The sequence below is a fragment of the Microtus ochrogaster genome, chromosome 10 (genome assembly GCF_000317375.1).
Source record: "Microtus ochrogaster isolate Prairie Vole_2 chromosome 10, MicOch1.0, whole genome shotgun sequence".
Classification (NCBI taxonomy): Eukaryota; Metazoa; Chordata; class Mammalia; order Rodentia; family Cricetidae; genus Microtus; species Microtus ochrogaster.
In genome coordinates, this window is record NC_022016.1 from 57,284,755 (window position 1) to 57,296,517 (window position 11,763).

Below are 11,763 nucleotides of genomic sequence, written 5' to 3' on the forward strand. Positions count from 1 at the left end.
TTCACTCTGCCCCTGATCAGAGTGTTGGGATTAAAGTAGTGTGCCACCACACCTGGCCTGTTACACTCTTGAATTCTGATGTAGGAACACTGAGGGCAATGACATGGGGAGAGAGTGACAAAGAATCACACCTAGACCAAGCCGTAAGAAGCCTTAAGGGCACCCTTCCTAATGCTTAGACCCTTTATTACAGTTCTTCATGTTGTGGTGACCCCCCCCCCATAAAATCAATCCATTGCTACTTTGTAACTGTATTTTTGCTACTGTTAGGAATCCGATTTGCATTCTCTGTGGGGGGCTGAGACCCACAGGTTGAGAACTGCTGCTCTTGGTGAGCATGTAACACTCACCTGTAATCCCAGCACTGAGGAGGCTGACATGGTAATGTCATGAGGCTGTATATCAAGACACTGTCTCAAGAAAAAAGAAAAGAGGAGGAGCCACCTCAGGTGCCTCAGTTTGTCCTTTTGTGCCCCTGCAATCCTGCAGACTCCTCCAGAAGCAGAGCTGCCACACTGACTGCAGCCCTGCAGGGAGACAGAGCCATGCTCACAGACACGGTGTTAGCAGCTGCTCCAGTCAATCCTCAGACCCAAAGAACAGCTGGTTCCTCTTCTAGGCCACTGGTTGTTTAGGGGGTGGGGCAGGGTGTCACACTGTTGCGAGAAAAGCCATAGCCACGAACAAACATGGTTAGGAGAATAACTACAAAGGAGTGAAAATGGGGCTGGGGATACAGTTCAGTGGTAGAGCACCGACCTAGTAACTCTAAGGCCCTGGGTTCAAACCCCAGAACCACCCCTACCACTCCCCCCAAAAGAGGAAAAGTATACTGTTAAGAAAAAAAAAGAATCATTCTTTTTATAGAGAGAACTAAATCGAATATAAAACTGATGGAGACATGTGCTTTAACCCACAACAATGAACGACCGTGAAAACGTCTCTCCAGATAAGATCTATAAAGTGTCTCCTTTCAGACACTGGATAGTGGGCAATGAGAGGCCTAGTCCTTGACCTGCTCCCACCATCTTGCCATATGGAAATAGTCCCAGTCTGCAGAGCATGGCTCAGTGGTTAAGAGCACTGACTGCTCTTCCAGAGGTCCCAGGCTAAATTTAGCACCCACGTGGCAGATCACAACTGACTGTAACCCCAGTTCCAGGGGATCCAGTGCCCTATGTTGACCTTTGTGGTCACCAGGCACACACAGGGTGCACAGATACACATGCAGACAAAACACCTGTACACATGACATTAAAAAAAAAACTAGAAAAATTTTATGACAGAAAAAATTTTTTAAAAAAAGAGAGAAAAGAAGGAAGGGAGGGAGGGAGGGAGGAAAAATGGCTAGATTTCATGGCACAGAAGATGGAGTTGCACACACATACAAATGCATGCACGCATGTGCACAGCTCCAGAGACAGTGGTGGCTAAATGGGGATGGCCCCCACTATGCTCATATGATTTGGTACTTGGTCCCTAGTTGCTGTAACTTTTTGGGAAGGATTAGGAGGTGTGGAGTTGTCACTGGGAGTGGGCTATGTCCAAAGCCTATGACATTCCCAGCTCTCTCTCTCTCTCTCTCTCTCTCTCCATGCCTCATGGTTGTGAGCTAGGATATACGCTCTCAGCTACTGCTTCAGTGCCATGCCTTCTGCTGCCATGCTCTCCATCATGATGATCACAGACTCCAACCCTCTGGAACCATCAGTTGCCTTGGTCATTGTGTCTTATCGCCAATAGAAAAGTAACTAAGATACCATTGCAAGGCTACTTGGGATCATGTAGCTAAATAATGATTATTACAGGTAGGGGACGAAACTCACTGGGAAGATATAAACTGAACAAATTCTGGAACCCCAAGGGGTCAGACATAGTTCACATCCTCACCGTCCAGAATGGGAATCCTAATCATACCGGGGGCTTAGATGAATTCCCCATGAGAGCATCACATGGCCCCAAGCTGTTAGCCTTACTCCAAAGGATGCTCTAGACTCATGAAACAAAACCAAAATCAGCCACTAGTCAGGGACGGACTTCAGTTGGTAGAGTGGTCGCTGCGCAGGCAAGAGGCCTAAGGTCCAACCCCCAGCATGGTATAACGACCTTCGTGCCCCAGCACTCAGGAGATGGAGGCAAAAGAACAGAAGGCAAAGGTCATCCTCAGCTATATAGTGAGTTTGAAGTCAGCCTGTGTCCGGAGCAGCCTTTGATGTGAGGCTAATAGCTCACGGTCCCAGGGGGCCTTCTAATAATATCTCAGCACATTTTTTACCCAGTCGAAGAGGAGGAGGGGGAGAGAGGAGAAGGAAGAGGAAGGTTTAGAAGACGCTGTCCAAAGTAAAAAATGATCCGGAAACAGGAAGGGAAGAGGATGCAGGAGGGATGGACTGTGGGAGAGGGTCCCCAAAGTCACAGTCTGTGTGAAAAGTGTTAAGGGAAGCCATGGAAAAATCAAAGTATGGTACAGGACTTAGTGATGTAACCACACAATACAGTGCCTCAGAAGCCTGATGACCTGAGTTCAATCCCCAGAACCCACATAAGAGGTGGAAAGAAAGACCCAGCTCCCCACAACTGTCCTCTGATCTCCACACTCACTGTGGTGCTTGAACACACACACACACACACACACACACACACACGAACACAGTAGTAATAGTATTAATAATAATAATAACAATATATAAAGTTTTAAATGCTATCAGAAACTATCTAAAATTAACTACACAAAGGCAAGCATTCAAAGAAATTGAGCATAGCATCGGTGAGCTATGGGAACCATTGAGCTGTGCACACTGTGAGGGAGTGAATTGTACGGTGCCTGGATTATACCTTAGATACTGTTATTTACACAGTGAGAAAACAACACAAAGCCATTTTCTTGCTTCCTTCCTTTCTTTTTAAATGGAGAATGAATCCAGGGCCTTACATCGTCAAGCACTCTACCACTGAGCTATATTCCCAGCCCTCTTGTATTGTTTGCTTGTCTTATTTTAGTTTTTGTTTGTTTGAGACAGGGTCTCCGTGTGTAGCCCTGGCTGTCCAGAAACTCACTACATAGACCAGCATGGCATTGAACTCAAAGAGATCCTCTGCCTCTTCCTCTGCCTCCTGAATACTTGGATTAAAAATGTGACCACCATGCCCAGCTCCTTCTATATTTTTTTTTTTCAAATTAAGACAGTCTCACTAACTTTTGCAGGCTGGCTTTGAATACCATTCTGTATCCCAGACAGGCTCTGAACTTTTGATCCTTCTGCCTCAGCCTTCCAACAATTAAAGCTGGGTTTATAGTCCTGCCTTCCTGGGTACAGAAAAGCAAGGAAGGGTTGTTCTATTTTGTTTGCAGTACTGGGCTTCATGCATGCTGGACAAACACTCTAACGCTGAGTTATATTTAGCCCTAGTGCAAGATTGTAACTCACAAGGTCAGTGTCCACAAATTCTTACACAGAGCATAAACAATTGCAACTTAACATTTTAAAATATAACCTGCAATCGCACTAAGGCAATTTTTAAAAAGAAAACTAGGGATCCATTTAATAAAATGTATGCGATCTCTACTTTGAACTCTAAGCCATGGTAGAAAGAACATAAGTCCAGGCACTAAATAAGTAAGAAGTCACACAGTGCTTGGGATAACAGGATGCAACACAGTATGGTATCGATTCTTCTGAAATCAGTTTATAGACTAAAAGCATTTTCTTTGGGCTACCAACCAGCTCCCAAATAAAGACATAAAGACTTATTATTAATTATGAATGCTCAGCCTTAGCTTAGGCTTGTCCCACCAGCTCTCTTAACTTAATTTAACCTGTTTCTATTCATCTACGTTTTGCCTCAGGGCTTGTTACCTTCCTCTCCTTCTGTACGTCCTGCTTTCCTGCTTCCTCTGTGGCTGACTGTCTGGCCGGCTCCTGACATCTCCCTGTTGTCTCCTTTGCTTTCTTCCTCTTTCTCCCCTGAGCCTAAATTCCTCCTCCTACTTACAATCCCTGCCCCCCAAGTTCCACCTTTACTTCCTCCCTTGCTATTGGTCATTCAGGTTTTTATTAGACCAATCAGGGGCCTTAGGCAGGCAAGGTAAAATAACAACACATCTTTGCATAATTAAACAAATGCAACACATCTTTCATAGTTAAACAAATATTCCACAACAACCTTGGGTTCAGAAAACACAAAAAACATAAAGCATTAAGTGGGGCTTAACAGAAGCAAATGGAAAGACATGACAAAATAGATGTTCTGTAATGCCAGCCATTGGAGAAATGCTAACTTTTTTTTTTTTTTTTGGTTTTTCGAGACAGGGTTTCTCTGTGGTTTTGGAGCCTGTCCTGGAACTAGCTCTTGTAGACCAGGCTGGCCTCGAACTCACAGAGATCCACCTGCCTCTGCCTTCTTAGTGAGAAATGCTAACTTTACATTAGCATGAAGAAGGTTCTCCATGAAATCTTCTAGAGGTGCCAAGAGGAGTCATCTTAGCAACTGCCAGCCTGCACCTCAAAGGCATGCAAAGTGGAAAAAGAGCCGGGCACAAAAGACCCTGTGATTACATTTCCATGGGATTCTGAGAAGATAACACTTTAGTGAGAGGTGGAGGGGGCGCCACATCCCTGAGGACCAGTCTACCTCATGAGGTCGTTGCAGAACTAAGTAAGGGTTGAAGGGAATCACTTCCACGGAGCATGCTGTTTGCACATCTGAGCTCAGTAAGCACACGCTCTGTTCTTCAGTCACTGTTATGGTGGCAGAGTCTGGGAGGCCTCTCTGATTTCATGCCGTTCCCATCCTCCTGGACACACAGTTGGGCCCGCTTCTATATGTCTTTCATCTAGTGTGACTGTAGAGCAAGCTCTCATAATGAGTGATGGGTGAGCATATATGACCTCTGAAGAGGGCAGGTAAGTGAGTGTACTGACTTCTCCGTGTTCTCTGTTTGCTGGAGGACGGAGGAGAGGCCCTAGAAGATGATGGAGGAACCAGAGTCTCTGAATATCTGTGTGGAGCATGGATGTCACCATTGCCCTGCACAGAGAAATAAGGCATGCCAAACCTACATCATGTTAGGCCATGGGCATTTCAGAGGGCTTTTTAAGAATAATTTTTAAAAATTAATACAATTATATAATTTCCTCCCTCTAGCCCCTCCCATTGCTCTCTCAAATCTTTGGCCTCTTTTTCTTAAGCATTGAGCCATCTCTCCAGCCCAAGGCTTCTTTTCTCTTTCTCTCATTATTCTCTCTCTCTCTCTCTCTCTCTCTCTCTCTCTCTCTCTCTCTCTCTCTCCTTCACACACACACACACACACACACACTTATAAATACAGCCTCAGTCCACACGAAACACGACGTCACTTGTATATATATGATTCCAGAGCTGGCCAATAGGGGCCTTCCATGGGAAGACCCTCCCTCCTTTCAGCATTTCTTGCTTGCCTGTGGTTGTTAGTCTAAGTTGAGGCCTTGCGAATTTTCCCCCCTTCTATGTTAGCATGTCTGTTGGTATCGTTCTTGTTCAGGTCTTGTTTAGGTAGAGGTGTGAATGAGACATCGTGGGGATAGCTTCTCTGACATTTCTAGGAGACACGATCTCACAGCAAACTTCTTTCCGTCCCCTCTCCTCCATGATCCCTGAGCCTTCGGCACAAGAGTTGTGTGTAATGCTTCAGCTGGGACTGGGTAACATGCAACCATGTCTCTGTGTTTGAGCCGCTGTGCCAAGGGCTGAGGTTTGATTGCTGTTGCTGTTGTGTTGGTATAACTAGCCCAGTAGACCCAAGAGCGTGCTCACCATACACAATACTGCTCTCTGTCTTTCTCCCTTCTTTGAGTACTATGCCCCAAAGCTCTAGTCCATGCCAGACCCATTTTCCAGCTCTTCTCTTTCCATTGTTGCCCTTGTGATTGGGCCTCCATCTTTATTTTCTGCTACAATCTTGAGTCGAGACTCATCGATGGGACAAAGAGCCAAAGTTCAGTTCCCAATACCCTTGTCTGACAATTTAGAACAGACTAGAACTCCAACTCCAGGCAATCTGACACCCTCTTCTGGCCTCTGTGGGAATCCATATACTTGTGGCATATGCACATGGAGACATGCTCACAGACATATAGATGAAAAAATTAAAATTAATTTTAAAATAGAATCAAAGTCCCCAGTTCTTTCTCAGTGGTAGTGGCATGTGCCTATAATCCCAGCACTAGGGAGGTAGAGACAGGAGGATCTCTGTGAGTTCAAGGTCAGTCTGGTCTATGGAGTTAATTCCAAGACAGCCAGGGCTATCCTGTCTTAAAAAAACAAACAAACAAGAAATATACTAGTTCTGTGGCATTGGCCATGTGACTCGGTCTCTTATAGTTCAATACCCTCACAGTATTCCTTGAAGACTGAGTGAGACAATAAGTATATAAGAGCACATAAAGCCTCTGGTGCACACGAGTGTCTCAGCAGACCCCAAACTATCTTCCTATTCCCAAAGATGTCAGCTTGCTGTGCAGACGTGGGAATAAGCAGAAAGAGACACTTCCTAGCTGCAACACCACTGGCATCCACTCACCCTTCCTTCCTACACCCACAGATGTTAACTCTAGGCCTCAAGAGGTAGAGGCAGGAGGATTAAAAAGTTCAAGGCCATCCTCCTCTCCACATGAAGTTTGAGGCTAGCCTGGGCTACTTGAAACCTTGTCTCAAAGACAAGCAGCAACAGCAAATTTATAGAAAACTTTCTTGGAAATACTGTGGCCGCGTGATCCAAAACACATATTGACAAGACACGAACATCAACAACCGTGTACTGGCCCTAGTTTAAAACCTGTTGCGTTTATGGTGCCGTCTGCTCCCCGAGACAAAGTCAAGATGTCCAATATCGCTTGCACAACAGGTTCTCTGAAGTGCAGTCTGTAGATGAGAAAGGTAGGTTTAGACAGGTTAAGTGACCTGCTGAAAGTCACACAGTCGCCAGGCAGCAGAGCTGGGAGACGCACTTCTTAGGTCTGACCTATGTCTGATTCAGTGAACAGGTCGTTCCCCAACACCTGTTCCAGGCTTGGCCCCATGCAAGGACTGAAGCCACAAAGACCCAAGGGGACAAAGTCCTCAAGGATTTCGAGGGGAAACAGATCACTGACTGCAGAACTACAGCCCTGTGCAGATTGGAGCCCCGCGGTACCAGGCCCTCTCTACTCCCCTCCCCCAGCTCTGCTACTGCTCAGGACGGCAGAACCCCAGACCAGACGCACTTCCTGAGGCCGCTATTTTCCTTGGCCCCTGAGATGGGAGACAGTGTGCCCAACGCGGTAGAAAACAAGACATGAGACGGGGGAGGCAAGGGGAGAGCGGTCCCCGCTCTCACCCCTACAACCTGTCTCTAGATGTGGAAACAGAGAGCAGAGGGGGCTAGTCTTCCATCCACCCACCGGTCCATCCAAGTCATTGTTCCCTTGTTGTGACAGAGGGTTTGTCTGAGGCCCCTGAACAGGACTGAGGGTTTCCTCCCCAGCTCTCCCTGCTTGGACAGCTGGAGGAAACAGGAGACCAGGGAGCCAGCTCTCCCTTCCAACAATAACAGGCCGCCTGCCCCACTGGTAGACCCACTGGGGTGTAGGTGCGAGCCTGGAGCCAAAGAGACCACCCCACTCCACCCTGCCACTGACAAAACATGTTTTGTTGTTTTCAGAGGGGGGGGGGTGGCTGGTACCCATCCTGAGCAAATATGGTGTTGATAAGCTCAAAGGACCAGGCTGGCAGGCTCGCAGCTAGGCCTGCATTCCTGGGCAGAGCCAGGTTGACCCTGGGGGTCACTCAAACCAGCCTGCCAGGTCTGGGAATCTGGGCAATGTAACAGAGAGTTCCTGACGTGAAACCCAAGTTCTTTTTCCCTGAAAAGAGAAGACCCAAAGCTTGCTGAATAGAACCACAGACCTCAGCAACACAGGGGGCGTTGAGAACTGGGATCTCTACCGGCACCTGCTCCCCCACCCAGTTTCTGGGTCACCCCTCTGCCTCCCACTTACCGGCAACGCTACTCTCAATGCCCCTAGTGAACATGAGAAATAAAGATTGCTGCCCAGTGTCCCTGAAGACACGGGTCCAGAGAGACTACGTGACTTATCCACAGTCATGCAGCAATGAGACTATATATTCACTGTCCAGCATCCCTGTCAGTTCTGACCCTGTCCAGAAAGCACCCATATCCTTTTGGTCCCCTCTGCCTTCCAACCCCATGCACAATTTGTTTTGTCTCCCTCTGGGAGGTGCTTTACTTATTTTTCTGAAACATGGTCTCATATAGCCCAAGCTGGTCTCAAATTCCCTTTTCTGAGCTTACCTTGATCATTTGCAATCCTTCTGTCTCTACCTCCTCAGTGGTGGAACTGCAAGCATGCACCACTATGTTTAACAACGTATACAGTGCTGGACCCAAGCCAAGGACCTCAGCATGTGAGGCAAGCACTGGACCAACTAAACTATGTCCCCAAGCCCCGAGGGACAGTCTTAATACAATGTCTAGAAGACAGGTATTCAGTATGCAGGCCCCCTTTACCATGGCTCCCTCTAAGTGGGGGACTGTGGGGTAAACCAGAAGCTGAGTGGCTGCCAGCTCAGTGCTTACCATGTCCCTGAATGCTGAGCATGCCCAACGGAAGCCACTCCTGTGTCACCACACAGACTCAGGACAGCTCTAACAGCCAACTTCACAAATCAACTGTCCGTCGACTTCAAGTCTATGGGGTCAAAGAGTACACATCCAGTCCCTGGGGGTTTCTAGCAGAAACTAGGCAGGGGCTCTGGTCTGACTGTGTCCCGCTTCTCACGGGTGTGCTGGCAAACAGAATATACTACAGTGAGCAGAGGTGTTATGCAGCCCAAATGTGGGCAGGGGGGGGGGGGGGGGGGATGACGGGAAACCTTGGAAAGGATGAGAAGACCAGCTCGGTCTGCGTCTCACCACATGCAAAGAGAACACCCGTGATGCAATGTGTGTCCCTAGTGGGCTGACCCACCCACCGTACCCCTCACTGAAGTCCTGCACCATCCTCCCACTCTGTAACTGCAGCAGGTATTAGGAACCCCCAAAGTGGGATTCTGCCTTCCACACGTTTCTCTAAGCACCCCCATTCTGAGCTGGCACCAGAACCAATCCCCAGGGCTGACAAGATGGCTCAGTGGGTAAAGCACTGGCCACGCAAACCTGACGGCCTGAGTTTGATCCTCAGAACCCACCTAGAGAGAGAAGGAGAGGACCTCACTTCATAAAGTTGTCCTCTGACTCCCCCCACCCCAACAGCCATGCTGTGACACGAGCACACCTTCCCCCAACCCTTGACATCTTACACAAGAATAATAAACAAAATTAAATTGTAAAAGAAATTTGAGTAAAAAGAAAAAAAAGCGACTTGAAAAGAACCGATTCTATGGCTGGGTCTGGCAGTGTAGGCCTGTGATTTCAGCTTCCTGGGAGGCTGAGAGAGCAGGATTGTAAATTCAAGGCCTGACTGGGTTGTAGGCTAAGTTCAAGGCCAGTCTAGGAAACTCATGAGACCCTATTTCAAAGCAAAAACAAAAAAAAACAAAAAAAACAAAAAAAAACTGAGCTCGATCCTCAGTACTAAATACACACACACTAGTGATCCTAGAACCTAAGATACCAGGAACCACAAGCCTTATGCCATGGCCTGTCTGAGATCTGTTCCATGGATCATTCTTTAGCTGGGCGTGTCTAGCCTGAACCCCATCCTTTCGAACTGAACGTACCTCCCACCCAGCTCTCCGATTCCACGGCCCTCACTCATCTTCCCTCACTGTCCGAAGCTCTATTTTTGTTCGATCCTTATCCAACTACACACCTGCTTCCTGAATCCAGTCCAAAGAGGCCTGGCCTCCTACCAGTCTAGCTGTGGGTTCATCTCTCTGTGTAGGCAGCCAACGCAGCCCCCAAGGGAGTCCTGGAAAGTGACTTCTCACCTGTGCTCCATGCTATCCAGCCAGCCTTGAACTTGTGAGGAAATCCCAAGCTAGGAGACCCGGCCTTTGGGGCTATAGCAATCTGAAGTTATGCCACGACCTGGCTTGTAGGTTTCGTGTCTGGCCCCTTCTGCTGGAAAGTCAATTTCAGATCAGCAGAAAACTGATCCAACTGACCCCTTCCCACACTGCCATCCCCCTCCCCCTCCCTGGGACCCACAATAGAGTCTGGAACCTGTGGCAGCTGACCCGTCCCCACCCTGCCGTCCCCAGGACCCACAGCAGAGCTATAGCACGTGGGCCTTTGGAAGCTATCAGCTGGACAGAGAATAAATGAGCTTGGTCCCACAGGCACAGGCCCATGTGGGGCAGCCATAACGAGATCCCAGAGGGAAACAGACAGAACTTGGGTCTGCACAGAACTAAGGCTGAGAAAGGCTGTTCTAGTCACCATTCACCCGACACGGCAAGGACCCTAATTCCTTCCCCATCCCCGCACACTGCCCTTGTCAAGTGACTCTGGAGCTGCTCCCACTTACAAGGCGGCATCTCCACGCCCTCCTCTTGCAGTCTGCTCATCACAGGACAGCAGAGATAACTAGGCATTAGCTCTGACTCAAGACCTTCAGAGGTATCCGTGCCTGTGTCTGCCCTGCTTCCGCTCCCACCATACCCAAGACCACAAACTTGGGTCCGCCGGCAAGATGCAAGACAAATGGCTATGCCATCATCCTGGCCAAAACAGTCTAGAGCAGTCAACCACCCAGAACCCTCCAGGCCTGTAAAAGTCCCCTCCAAAATCAACAGTGCAGTCTAGTCCGTCTCAATTCACTCCAGGCCTGTGAGCCACACATCTTTTCTGATGTATACCACAGAGATTGTGTGCTTCTTACACAGCAGATGCTGACCCATACACTTTTCAGGCAACTCTTGAGTTAACGCATCCTAGCCTCTTTCCTCAAAGCTGCCCCACCTCCACCAACAGGAACCTTACTACCTCCACAGGCAGGTTAACTCTGTCCATATTTTGAGTTTAAAATCTTTGCCTGTGTCCTTCAACACCAGGGATGAACAGGTTAGTCTGCCCAATCTGCCCAGGCCTGTCTTGGTGTTCATCTAAATGCTCACTGAGCCCTTCAGGTTAAAAAGTCCAGAAGAAAGGGCTGTTTCTCTCTTAGCCTGTACAAGACGAGAACCCCTTGGTTCTCTGCAGCCTCCCTCTCCTTTGGCCTCTACGCTAAAAAGCTGCCAAAAGGTGAAGACTGAATTTCCTCGGGGTCAGACCTCACTCTCTCCAGGACTGGCTCCACAGCTCTGGCGTGAATCCTTCTAACACCGGACTCCGGGCCAACAGTCACACCTCTCTATTCCTTCCTCTTCCACAGCTGCAGAACTGCATCCCGTCCAAAGTGGCACCTGGCATATCCCCTGATCCAGGAAGCAGGTTGCGAAGGAGGACATAAAAGACACGGTAGTCCCTGCTCTCCAGGAATTCAGCTAGCAAAGGGATTTTGAAGGGACTTTTGATGCTCTAGCCCAGGGAGCTCCCTCAGGACAACATGTCCTTCGTGGGATGCCTTGTACACAGCAGCGAGTTTATGTATATTTATCTGTTTAGCATGCGTGAAGAGGTCAAAACACAACTTGCAAAAGTCAATTGTCTCCTTCTACCTTGTGGATTCCCGGCAGGTTGGAACTTGGTGGTAAACAACTTTACCGGCTGAGCCCCCTCACCGGCCACACTAGCTCTTTATACAATCGCCTTAAATCCTTGAAACAAATTACTGGGTTTTATTA